At 45.2% G+C, this 12107-nt stretch overlaps 12 non-coding genes across 12 annotated transcripts; all 12 read left to right on the forward strand.

Annotated features, from left to right (window-relative positions):
• Positions 1-92: 92 nt before the first annotated feature.
• Positions 93-207, forward strand: LOC147677311 (U5 spliceosomal RNA). The gene has a single exon (XR_015303279.1). It is a non-coding gene; the product is annotated as a U5 spliceosomal RNA (small nuclear RNA).
• An 898-nt stretch (positions 208-1105) lies between these two features.
• LOC147677312 (U5 spliceosomal RNA) lies at positions 1106-1220 on the forward strand. The gene has a single exon (XR_015302689.1). It is a non-coding gene; the product is annotated as a U5 spliceosomal RNA (small nuclear RNA).
• Positions 1221-2118: 898 nt separating this feature from the next.
• On the forward strand, positions 2119-2233 carry LOC147677313 (U5 spliceosomal RNA). Its single transcript, XR_015303280.1, has one exon. It is a non-coding gene; the product is annotated as a U5 spliceosomal RNA (small nuclear RNA).
• An 898-nt stretch (positions 2234-3131) lies between these two features.
• Positions 3132-3246, forward strand: LOC147677314 (U5 spliceosomal RNA). Its single transcript, XR_015303282.1, has one exon. It is a non-coding gene; the product is annotated as a U5 spliceosomal RNA (small nuclear RNA).
• An 898-nt stretch (positions 3247-4144) lies between these two features.
• On the forward strand, positions 4145-4259 carry LOC147677315 (U5 spliceosomal RNA). Its single transcript, XR_015303283.1, has one exon. It is a non-coding gene; the product is annotated as a U5 spliceosomal RNA (small nuclear RNA).
• An 898-nt stretch (positions 4260-5157) lies between these two features.
• On the forward strand, positions 5158-5272 carry LOC147677316 (U5 spliceosomal RNA). The gene has a single exon (XR_015302691.1). It is a non-coding gene; the product is annotated as a U5 spliceosomal RNA (small nuclear RNA).
• An 898-nt stretch (positions 5273-6170) lies between these two features.
• Positions 6171-6285, forward strand: LOC147677317 (U5 spliceosomal RNA). Its single transcript, XR_015303284.1, has one exon. It is a non-coding gene; the product is annotated as a U5 spliceosomal RNA (small nuclear RNA).
• Positions 6286-7183: 898 nt separating this feature from the next.
• Positions 7184-7298, forward strand: LOC147677318 (U5 spliceosomal RNA). The gene has a single exon (XR_015303285.1). It is a non-coding gene; the product is annotated as a U5 spliceosomal RNA (small nuclear RNA).
• Positions 7299-8196: 898 nt separating this feature from the next.
• LOC147677319 (U5 spliceosomal RNA) lies at positions 8197-8311 on the forward strand. The gene has a single exon (XR_015302692.1). It is a non-coding gene; the product is annotated as a U5 spliceosomal RNA (small nuclear RNA).
• Positions 8312-9209: 898 nt separating this feature from the next.
• On the forward strand, positions 9210-9324 carry LOC147677320 (U5 spliceosomal RNA). The gene has a single exon (XR_015303286.1). It is a non-coding gene; the product is annotated as a U5 spliceosomal RNA (small nuclear RNA).
• An 898-nt stretch (positions 9325-10222) lies between these two features.
• On the forward strand, positions 10223-10337 carry LOC147677321 (U5 spliceosomal RNA). The gene has a single exon (XR_015303287.1). It is a non-coding gene; the product is annotated as a U5 spliceosomal RNA (small nuclear RNA).
• An 898-nt stretch (positions 10338-11235) lies between these two features.
• LOC147677322 (U5 spliceosomal RNA) lies at positions 11236-11350 on the forward strand. Its single transcript, XR_015303288.1, has one exon. It is a non-coding gene; the product is annotated as a U5 spliceosomal RNA (small nuclear RNA).
• Positions 11351-12107: the final 757 nt, after the last annotated feature.

Here is a 12107-nt window from a genome sequence, read left to right on the forward strand (position 1 = left end):
TTAGAGGCTGCAAATACCTCTCAGGTCCTCACCCTCGCAATGATAGGGTCTTTGATCTGGTGCCTCTAACCCCCAGAGAGCCATATTCTAACTTACTCTGGTTTCTCTTCAAAACGAAAAAATCTTTCGCCTTTTACTAAAGATTTCCGTGGAGAGGAACATTTACGAGTTTATTCAATTTTTTTAAGCCTTACCACAGGTGAGGCTGTTTATCATTTGTTTAAAAGAAAAGCATTAGAAGTTGGGGAACATTTAGGAGTTGTCTGCTACTGTTATAAGGGAACATGAGCTTGGTGTTTTATTCCTGATCTCTCTGCTTGCTCATTTGCATAGACAGAGTGTAGGAGAGGTGCATCATGGGACAGAGCTTGGGCAGTGCATGAGATTGCTTTTCCTTGACTATCTTGAAACTGCACGATAGCAGGCAGTATATTTTCTCTTTTCTCAACATTCCTGCTGCCAGAGGCCAGACGTCACTCTCCTTTTAAAAGGTGGCACCAAGACTCATGCTGCGCTTTTCATAGGGCTTGCACGATATTTGTGCCCGTTAGAGGTGCCCTTAGAAGGTGGCCAATCCTGAGTCAGATTCCTCTCAGGTACACTTGAAGGGGCTCGTTAGTCTTGTTTCAAGTGCCTCCAGCCTAGACAGATCTATACTTATATATTCAGCTTTAATGAAAATACGTGTGAAAAAGGGACTTAAAGTGCATGGCTATTTGCATAGAACAGTGGTGGCTCACAGCCTATCGATTGGAGGGATGGTGGGGAAAGCGTAAAATCGTTGGGGACGAAAGTCCTACAGTGCCACTTCAGTGAAAGCCTGATTCACGCTTCCCGTTCCCCTTGCCCAGCAGCCCCGACACCTCCTAATGAGCTGAGGTGTGTACAAAAAGAATTTGCATATTCCCAGGCAGACACTTGGAACTGCCCACCTTTTTGCTTTTCTGTGCTTTGAGCAGAGACTCTGAAGTTTGATCCTGTTTCCCTCACCGGCCTAGTTCTTGCCCTCTTTTTTAGAGGCTGCAAATACCTCTCAGGTCCTCACCCTCGCAATGATAGGGTCTTTGATCTGGTGCCTCTAACCCCCAGAGAGCCATATTCTAACTTACTCTGGTTTCTCTTCAAAACGAAAAAATCTTTCGCCTTTTACTAAAGATTTCTGTGGAGAGGAACATTTACGAGTTTATTCAATTTTTTTAAGCCTTACCACAGGTGAGGCTGTTTATCATTTGTTTAAAAGAAAAGCATTAGAAGTTGGGGAACATTTAGGAGTTGTCTGCTACTGTTATAAGGGAACATGAGCTTGGTGTTTTATTCCTGATCTCTCTGCTTGCTCATTTGCATAGACAGAGTGTAGGAGAGGTGCATCATGGGACAGAGCTTGGGCAGTGCATGAGATTGCTTTTCCTTGACTATCTTGAAACTGCACGATAGCAGGCAGTATATTTTCTCTTTTCTCAACATTCCTGCTGCCAGAGGCCAGACGTCACTCTCCTTTTAAAAGGTGGCACCAAGACTCATGCTGCGCTTTTCATAGGGCTTGCACGATATTTGTGCCCGTTAGAGGTGCCCTTAGAAGGTGGCCAATCCTGAGTCAGATTCCTCTCAGGTACACTTGAAGGGGCTCGTTAGTCTTGTTTCAAGTGCCTCCAGCCTAGACAGATCTATACTTATATATTCAGCTTTAATGAAAATACGTGTGAAAAAGGGACTTAAAGTGCATGGCTATTTGCATAGAACAGTGGTGGCTCACAGCCTATCGATTGGAGGGATGGTGGGGAAAGCGTAAAATCGTTGGGGACGAAAGTCCTACAGTGCCACTTCAGTGAAAGCCTGATTCACGCTTCCCGTTCCCCTTGCCCAGCAGCCCCGACACCTCCTAATGAGCTGAGGTGTGTACAAAAAGAATTTGCATATTCCCAGGCAGACACTTGGAACTGCCCACCTTTTTGCTTTTCTGTGCTTTGAGCAGAGACTCTGAAGTTTGATCCTGTTTCCCTCGCCGGCCTAGTTCTTGCCCTCTTTTTTAGAGGCTGCAAATACCTCTCAGGTCCTCACCCTCGCAATGATAGGGTCTTTGATCTGGTGCCTCTAACCCCCAGAGAGCCATATTCTAACTTACTCTGGTTTCTCTTCAAAACGAAAAAATCTTTCGCCTTTTACTAAAGATTTCCGTGGAGAGGAACATTTACGAGTTTATTCAATTTTTTTAAGCCTTACCACAGGTGAGGCTGTTTATCATTTGTTTAAAAGAAAAGCATTAGAAGTTGGGGAACATTTAGGAGTTGTCTGCTACTGTTATAAGGGAACATGAGCTTGGTGTTTTATTCCTGATCTCTCTGCTTGCTCATTTGCATAGACAGAGTGTAGGAGAGGTGCATCATGGGACAGAGCTTGGGCAGTGCATGAGATTGCTTTTCCTTGACTATCTTGAAACTGCACGATAGCAGGCAGTATATTTTCTCTTTTCTCAACATTCCTGCTGCCAGAGGCCAGACGTCACTCTCCTTTTAAAAGGTGGCACCAAGACTCATGCTGCGCTTTTCATAGGGCTTGCACGATATTTGTGCCCGTTAGAGGTGCCCTTAGAAGGTGGCCAATCCTGAGTCAGATTCCTCTCAGGTACACTTGAAGGGGCTCGTTAGTCTTGTTTCAAGTGCCTCCAGCCTAGACAGATCTATACTTATATATTCAGCTTTAATGAAAATACGTGTGAAAAAGGGACTTAAAGTGCATGGCTATTTGCATAGAACAGTGGTGGCTCACAGCCTATCGATTGGAGGGATGGTGGGGAAAGCGTAAAATCGTTGGGGACGAAAGTCCTACAGTGCCACTTCAGTGAAAGCCTGATTCACGCTTCCCGTTCCCCTTGCCCAGCAGCCCCGACACCTCCTAATGAGCTGAGGTGTGTACAAAAAGAATTTGCATATTCCCAGGCAGACACTTGGAACTGCCCACCTTTTTGCTTTTCTGTGCTTTGAGCAGAGACTCTGAAGTTTGATCCTGTTTCCCTCGCCGGCCTAGTTCTTGCCCTCTTTTTTAGAGGCTGCAAATACCTCTCAGGTCCTCACCCTCGCAATGATAGGGTCTTTGATCTGGTGCCTCTAACCCCCAGAGAGCCATATTCTAACTTACTCTGGTTTCTCTTCAAAACGAAAAAATCTTTCGCCTTTTACTAAAGATTTCCGTGGAGAGGAACATTTACGAGTTTATTCAATTTTTTTAAGCCTTACCACAGGTGAGGCTGTTTATCATTTGTTTAAAAGAAAAGCATTAGAAGTTGGGGAATATTTAGGAGTTGTCTGCTACTGTTATAAGGGAACATGAGCTTGGTGTTTTATTCCTGATCTCTCTGCTTGCTCATTTGCATAGACAGAGTGTAGGAGAGGTGCATCATGGGAAAGAGCTTGGGCAGTGCATGAGATTGCTTTTCCTTGACTATCTTGAAACTGCACGATAGCAGGCAGTATATTTTCTCTTTTCTCAACATTCCTGCTGCCAGAGGCCAGACGTCACTCTCCTTTTAAAAGGTGGCACCAAGACTCACGCTGCGCTTTTCATAGGGCTTGCACGATATTTGTGCCCGTTAGAGGTGCCCTTAGAAGGTGGCCAATCCTGAGTCAGATTCCTCTCAGGTACACTTGAAGGGGCTCGTTAGTCTTGTTTCAAGTGCCTCCAGCCTAGACAGATCTATACTTATATATTCAGCTTTAATGAAAGTACGTGTGAAAAAGGGACTTAAAGTGCATGGCTATTTGCATAGAACAGTGGTGGCTCACAGCCTATCGATTGGAGGGATGGTGGGGAAAGCGTAAAATCGTTGGGGACGAAAGTCCTACAGTGCCACTTCAGTGAAAGCCTGATTCACGCTTCCCGTTCCCCTTGCCCAGCAGCCCCGACACCTCCTAATGAGCTGAGGTGTGTACAAAAAGAATTTGCATATTCCCAGGCAGACACTTGGAACTGCCCACCTTTTTGCTTTTCTGTGCTTTGAGCAGAGACTCTGAAGTTTGATCCTGTTTCCCTCGCCGGCCTAGTTCTTGCCCTCTTTTTTAGAGGCTGCAAATACCTCTCAGGTCCTCACCCTCGCAATGATAGGGTCTTTGATCTGGTGCCTCTAACCCCCAGAGAGCCATATTCTAACTTACTCTGGTTTCTCTTCAAAACGAAAAAATCTTTCGCCTTTTACTAAAGATTTCCGTGGAGAGGAACATTTACGAGTTTATTCAATTTTTTTAAGCCTTACCACAGGTGAGGCTGTTTATCATTTGTTTAAAAGAAAAGCATTAGAAGTTGGGGAACATTTAGGAGTTGTCTGCTACTGTTATAAGGGAACATGAGCTTGGTGTTTTATTCCTGATCTCTCTGCTTGCTCATTTGCATAGACAGAGTGTAGGAGAGGTGCATCATGGGACAGAGCTTGGGCAGTGCATGAGATTGCTTTTCCTTGACTATCTTGAAACTGCACGATAGCAGGCAGTATATTTTCTCTTTTCTCAACATTCCTGCTGCCAGAGGCCAGACGTCACTCTCCTTTTAAAAGGTGGCACCAAGACTCATGCTGCGCTTTTCATAGGGCTTGCACGATATTTGTGCCCGTTAGAGGTGCCCTTAGAAGGTGGCCAATCCTGAGTCAGATTCCTCTCAGGTACACTTGAAGGGGCTCGTTAGTCTTGTTTCAAGTGCCTCCAGCCTAGACAGATCTATACTTATATATTCAGCTTTAATGAAAATACGTGTGAAAAAGGGACTTAAAGTGCATGGCTATTTGCATAGAACAGTGGTGGCTCACAGCCTATCGATTGGAGGGATGGTGGGGAAAGCGTAAAATCGTTGGGGACGAAAGTCCTACAGTGCCACTTCAGTGAAAGCCTGATTCACGCTTCCCGTTCCCCTTGCCCAGCAGCCCCGACACCTCCTAATGAGCTGAGGTGTGTACAAAAAGAATTTGCATATTCCCAGGCAGACACTTGGAACTGCCCACCTTTTTGCTTTTCTGTGCTTTGAGCAGAGACTCTGAAGTTTGATCCTGTTTCCCTCACCGGCCTAGTTCTTGCCCTCTTTTTTAGAGGCTGCAAATACCTCTCAGGTCCTCACCCTCGCAATGATAGGGTCTTTGATCTGGTGCCTCTAACCCCCAGAGAGCCATATTCTAACTTACTCTGGTTTCTCTTCAAAACGAAAAAATCTTTCGCCTTTTACTAAAGATTTCTGTGGAGAGGAACATTTACGAGTTTATTCAATTTTTTTAAGCCTTACCACAGGTGAGGCTGTTTATCATTTGTTTAAAAGAAAAGCATTAGAAGTTGGGGAACATTTAGGAGTTGTCTGCTACTGTTATAAGGGAACATGAGCTTGGTGTTTTATTCCTGATCTCTCTGCTTGCTCATTTGCATAGACAGAGTGTAGGAGAGGTGCATCATGGGACAGAGCTTGGGCAGTGCATGAGATTGCTTTTCCTTGACTATCTTGAAACTGCACGATAGCAGGCAGTATATTTTCTCTTTTCTCAACATTCCTGCTGCCAGAGGCCAGACGTCACTCTCCTTTTAAAAGGTGGCACCAAGACTCATGCTGCGCTTTTCATAGGGCTTGCACGATATTTGTGCCCGTTAGAGGTGCCCTTAGAAGGTGGCCAATCCTGAGTCAGATTCCTCTCAGGTACACTTGAAGGGGCTCGTTAGTCTTGTTTCAAGTGCCTCCAGCCTAGACAGATCTATACTTATATATTCAGCTTTAATGAAAATACGTGTGAAAAAGGGACTTAAAGTGCATGGCTATTTGCATAGAACAGTGGTGGCTCACAGCCTATCGATTGGAGGGATGGTGGGGAAAGCGTAAAATCGTTGGGGACGAAAGTCCTACAGTGCCACTTCAGTGAAAGCCTGATTCACGCTTCCCGTTCCCCTTGCCCAGCAGCCCCGACACCTCCTAATGAGCTGAGGTGTGTACAAAAAGAATTTGCATATTCCCAGGCAGACACTTGGAACTGCCCACCTTTTTGCTTTTCTGTGCTTTGAGCAGAGACTCTGAAGTTTGATCCTGTTTCCCTCGCCGGCCTAGTTCTTGCCCTCTTTTTTAGAGGCTGCAAATACCTCTCAGGTCCTCACCCTCGCAATGATAGGGTCTTTGATCTGGTGCCTCTAACCCCCAGAGAGCCATATTCTAACTTACTCTGGTTTCTCTTCAAAACGAAAAAATCTTTCGCCTTTTACTAAAGATTTCCGTGGAGAGGAACATTTACGAGTTTATTCAATTTTTTTAAGCCTTACCACAGGTGAGGCTGTTTATCATTTGTTTAAAAGAAAAGCATTAGAAGTTGGGGAACATTTAGGAGTTGTCTGCTACTGTTATAAGGGAACATGAGCTTGGTGTTTTATTCCTGATCTCTCTGCTTGCTCATTTGCATAGACAGAGTGTAGGAGAGGTGCATCATGGGACAGAGCTTGGGCAGTGCATGAGATTGCTTTTCCTTGACTATCTTGAAACTGCACGATAGCAGGCAGTATATTTTCTCTTTTCTCAACATTCCTGCTGCCAGAGGCCAGACGTCACTCTCCTTTTAAAAGGTGGCACCAAGACTCATGCTGCGCTTTTCATAGGGCTTGCACGATATTTGTGCCCGTTAGAGGTGCCCTTAGAAGGTGGCCAATCCTGAGTCAGATTCCTCTCAGGTACACTTGAAGGGGCTCGTTAGTCTTGTTTCAAGTGCCTCCAGCCTAGACAGATCTATACTTATATATTCAGCTTTAATGAAAATACGTGTGAAAAAGGGACTTAAAGTGCATGGCTATTTGCATAGAACAGTGGTGGCTCACAGCCTATCGATTGGAGGGATGGTGGGGAAAGCGTAAAATCGTTGGGGACGAAAGTCCTACAGTGCCACTTCAGTGAAAGCCTGATTCACGCTTCCCGTTCCCCTTGCCCAGCAGCCCCGACACCTCCTAATGAGCTGAGGTGTGTACAAAAAGAATTTGCATATTCCCAGGCAGACACTTGGAACTGCCCACCTTTTTGCTTTTCTGTGCTTTGAGCAGAGACTCTGAAGTTTGATCCTGTTTCCCTCACCGGCCTAGTTCTTGCCCTCTTTTTTAGAGGCTGCAAATACCTCTCAGGTCCTCACCCTCGCAATGATAGGGTCTTTGATCTGGTGCCTCTAACCCCCAGAGAGCCATATTCTAACTTACTCTGGTTTCTCTTCAAAACGAAAAAATCTTTCGCCTTTTACTAAAGATTTCCGTGGAGAGGAACATTTACGAGTTTATTCAATTTTTTTAAGCCTTACCACAGGTGAGGCTGTTTATCATTTGTTTAAAAGAAAAGCATTAGAAGTTGGGGAACATTTAGGAGTTGTCTGCTACTGTTATAAGGGAACATGAGCTTGGTGTTTTATTCCTGATCTCTCTGCTTGCTCATTTGCATAGACAGAGTGTAGGAGAGGTGCATCATGGGACAGAGCTTGGGCAGTGCATGAGATTGCTTTTCCTTGACTATCTTGAAACTGCACGATAGCAGGCAGTATATTTTCTCTTTTCTCAACATTCCTGCTGCCAGAGGCCAGACGTCACTCTCCTTTTAAAAGGTGGCACCAAGACTCATGCTGCGCTTTTCATAGGGCTTGCACGATATTTGTGCCCGTTAGAGGTGCCCTTAGAAGGTGGCCAATCCTGAGTCAGATTCCTCTCAGGTACACTTGAAGGGGCTCGTTAGTCTTGTTTCAAGTGCCTCCAGCCTAGACAGATCTATACTTATATATTCAGCTTTAATGAAAATACGTGTGAAAAAGGGACTTAAAGTGCATGGCTATTTGCATAGAACAGTGGTGGCTCACAGCCTATCGATTGGAGGGATGGTGGGGAAAGCGTAAAATCGTTGGGGACGAAAGTCCTACAGTGCCACTTCAGTGAAAGCCTGATTCACGCTTCCCGTTCCCCTTGCCCAGCAGCCCCGACACCTCCTAATGAGCTGAGGTGTGTACAAAAAGAATTTGCATATTCCCAGGCAGACACTTGGAACTGCCCACCTTTTTGCTTTTCTGTGCTTTGAGCAGAGACTCTGAAGTTTGATCCTGTTTCCCTCACCGGCCTAGTTCTTGCCCTCTTTTTTAGAGGCTGCAAATACCTCTCAGGTCCTCACCCTCGCAATGATAGGGTCTTTGATCTGGTGCCTCTAACCCCCAGAGAGCCATATTCTAACTTACTCTGGTTTCTCTTCAAAACGAAAAAATCTTTCGCCTTTTACTAAAGATTTCTGTGGAGAGGAACATTTACGAGTTTATTCAATTTTTTTAAGCCTTACCACAGGTGAGGCTGTTTATCATTTGTTTAAAAGAAAAGCATTAGAAGTTGGGGAACATTTAGGAGTTGTCTGCTACTGTTATAAGGGAACATGAGCTTGGTGTTTTATTCCTGATCTCTCTGCTTGCTCATTTGCATAGACAGAGTGTAGGAGAGGTGCATCATGGGACAGAGCTTGGGCAGTGCATGAGATTGCTTTTCCTTGACTATCTTGAAACTGCACGATAGCAGGCAGTATATTTTCTCTTTTCTCAACATTCCTGCTGCCAGAGGCCAGACGTCACTCTCCTTTTAAAAGGTGGCACCAAGACTCATGCTGCGCTTTTCATAGGGCTTGCACGATATTTGTGCCCGTTAGAGGTGCCCTTAGAAGGTGGCCAATCCTGAGTCAGATTCCTCTCAGGTACACTTGAAGGGGCTCGTTAGTCTTGTTTCAAGTGCCTCCAGCCTAGACAGATCTATACTTATATATTCAGCTTTAATGAAAATACGTGTGAAAAAGGGACTTAAAGTGCATGGCTATTTGCATAGAACAGTGGTGGCTCACAGCCTATCGATTGGAGGGATGGTGGGGAAAGCGTAAAATCGTTGGGGACGAAAGTCCTACAGTGCCACTTCAGTGAAAGCCTGATTCACGCTTCCCGTTCCCCTTGCCCAGCAGCCCCGACACCTCCTAATGAGCTGAGGTGTGTACAAAAAGAATTTGCATATTCCCAGGCAGACACTTGGAACTGCCCACCTTTTTGCTTTTCTGTGCTTTGAGCAGAGACTCTGAAGTTTGATCCTGTTTCCCTCGCCGGCCTAGTTCTTGCCCTCTTTTTTAGAGGCTGCAAATACCTCTCAGGTCCTCACCCTCGCAATGATAGGGTCTTTGATCTGGTGCCTCTAACCCCCAGAGAGCCATATTCTAACTTACTCTGGTTTCTCTTCAAAACGAAAAAATCTTTCGCCTTTTACTAAAGATTTCCGTGGAGAGGAACATTTACGAGTTTATTCAATTTTTTTAAGCCTTACCACAGGTGAGGCTGTTTATCATTTGTTTAAAAGAAAAGCATTAGAAGTTGGGGAACATTTAGGAGTTGTCTGCTACTGTTATAAGGGAACATGAGCTTGGTGTTTTATTCCTGATCTCTCTGCTTGCTCATTTGCATAGACAGAGTGTAGGAGAGGTGCATCATGGGACAGAGCTTGGGCAGTGCATGAGATTGCTTTTCCTTGACTATCTTGAAACTGCACGATAGCAGGCAGTATATTTTCTCTTTTCTCAACATTCCTGCTGCCAGAGGCCAGACGTCACTCTCCTTTTAAAAGGTGGCACCAAGACTCATGCTGCGCTTTTCATAGGGCTTGCACGATATTTGTGCCCGTTAGAGGTGCCCTTAGAAGGTGGCCAATCCTGAGTCAGATTCCTCTCAGGTACACTTGAAGGGGCTCGTTAGTCTTGTTTCAAGTGCCTCCAGCCTAGACAGATCTATACTTATATATTCAGCTTTAATGAAAATACGTGTGAAAAAGGGACTTAAAGTGCATGGCTATTTGCATAGAACAGTGGTGGCTCACAGCCTATCGATTGGAGGGATGGTGGGGAAAGCGTAAAATCGTTGGGGACGAAAGTCCTACAGTGCCACTTCAGTGAAAGCCTGATTCACGCTTCCCGTTCCCCTTGCCCAGCAGCCCCGACACCTCCTAATGAGCTGAGGTGTGTACAAAAAGAATTTGCATATTCCCAGGCAGACACTTGGAACTGCCCACCTTTTTGCTTTTCTGTGCTTTGAGCAGAGACTCTGAAGTTTGATCCTGTTTCCCTCGCCGGCCTAGTTCTTGCCCTCTTTTTTAGAGGCTGCAAATACCTCTCAGGTCCTCACCCTCGCAATGATAGGGTCTTTGATCTGGTGCCTCTAACCCCCAGAGAGCCATATTCTAACTTACTCTGGTTTCTCTTCAAAACGAAAAAATCTTTCGCCTTTTACTAAAGATTTCCGTGGAGAGGAACATTTACGAGTTTATTCAATTTTTTTAAGCCTTACCACAGGTGAGGCTGTTTATCATTTGTTTAAAAGAAAAGCATTAGAAGTTGGGGAACATTTAGGAGTTGTCTGCTACTGTTATAAGGGAACATGAGCTTGGTGTTTTATTCCTGATCTCTCTGCTTGCTCATTTGCATAGACAGAGTGTAGGAGAGGTGCATCATGGGACAGAGCTTGGGCAGTGCATGAGATTGCTTTTCCTTGACTATCTTGAAACTGCACGATAGCAGGCAGTATATTTTCTCTTTTCTCAACATTCCTGCTGCCAGAGGCCAGACGTCACTCTCCTTTTAAAAGGTGGCACCAAGACTCATGCTGCGCTTTTCATAGGGCTTGCACGATATTTGTGCCCGTTAGAGGTGCCCTTAGAAGGTGGCCAATCCTGAGTCAGATTCCTCTCAGGTACACTTGAAGGGGCTCGTTAGTCTTGTTTCAAGTGCCTCCAGCCTAGACAGATCTATACTTATATATTCAGCTTTAATGAAAATACGTGTGAAAAAGGGACTTAAAGTGCATGGCTATTTGCATAGAACAGTGGTGGCTCACAGCCTATCGATTGGAGGGATGGTGGGGAAAGCGTAAAATCGTTGGGGACGAAAGTCCTACAGTGCCACTTCAGTGAAAGCCTGATTCACGCTTCCCGTTCCCCTTGCCCAGCAGCCCCGACACCTCCTAATGAGCTGAGGTGTGTACAAAAAGAATTTGCATATTCCCAGGCAGACACTTGGAACTGCCCACCTTTTTGCTTTTCTGTGCTTTGAGCAGAGACTCTGAAGTTTGATCCTGTTTCCCTCACCGGCCTAGTTCTTGCCCTCTTTTTTAGAGGCTGCAAATACCTCTCAGGTCCTCACCCTCGCAATGATAGGGTCTTTGATCTGGTGCCTCTAACCCCCAGAGAGCCATATTCTAACTTACTCTGGTTTCTCTTCAAAACGAAAAAATCTTTCGCCTTTTACTAAAGATTTCCGTGGAGAGGAACATTTACGAGTTTATTCAATTTTTTTAAGCCTTACCACAGGTGAGGCTGTTTATCATTTGTTTAAAAGAAAAGCATTAGAAGTTGGGGAACATTTAGGAGTTGTCTGCTACTGTTATAAGGGAACATGAGCTTGGTGTTTTATTCCTGATCTCTCTGCTTGCTCATTTGCATAGACAGAGTGTAGGAGAGGTGCATCATGGGAAAGAGCTTGGGCAGTGCATGAGATTGCTTTTCCTTGACTATCTTGAAACTGCACGATAGCAGGCAGTGTATTTTCTCTTTTCTCAACATTCCTGCTGCCAGAGGCCAGACGTCACTCTCCTTTTAAAAGGTGGCACCAAGAGTCATGCTGCGCTTTTCATAGGGCTTGCCCGTTATTTGTGCCCGTTAGAGGTGCCCTTAGAGGGTGGCCAATCCTGAGTCAGATTCCTCTCAGGTACACTTGAAGGGGCTCGTTTGTCTTGTTTCAAGTGCCTCCAGCCTAGACAGATCTATACTTATATATTCAGCTTTAATGAAAATACGTGTGAAAAAGGGACTTAAAGTGCATGGCTATTTGCATAGAACAGTGGTGGCTCACAGCCTATCGATTGGAGGGATGGTGGGGAAAGCGTAAAATCGTTGGGGACGAAAGTCCTACAGTGCCACTTCAGTGAAAGCCTGATTCACGCTTCCCGTTCCCCTTGCCCAGCAGCCCCGACACCTCCTAATGAGCTGAGGTGTGTACAAAAAGAATTTGCATATTCCCAGGCAGACACTTGGAACTGCCCACCTTTTTGCTTTTCTGTGCTTTGAGCAGAGACT

The sequence above is a fragment of the Lissotriton vulgaris genome, chromosome 12 (genome assembly GCF_964263255.1).
Source record: "Lissotriton vulgaris chromosome 12, aLisVul1.2, whole genome shotgun sequence".
Taxonomy (NCBI): Eukaryota; Metazoa; Chordata; class Amphibia; order Caudata; family Salamandridae; genus Lissotriton; species Lissotriton vulgaris.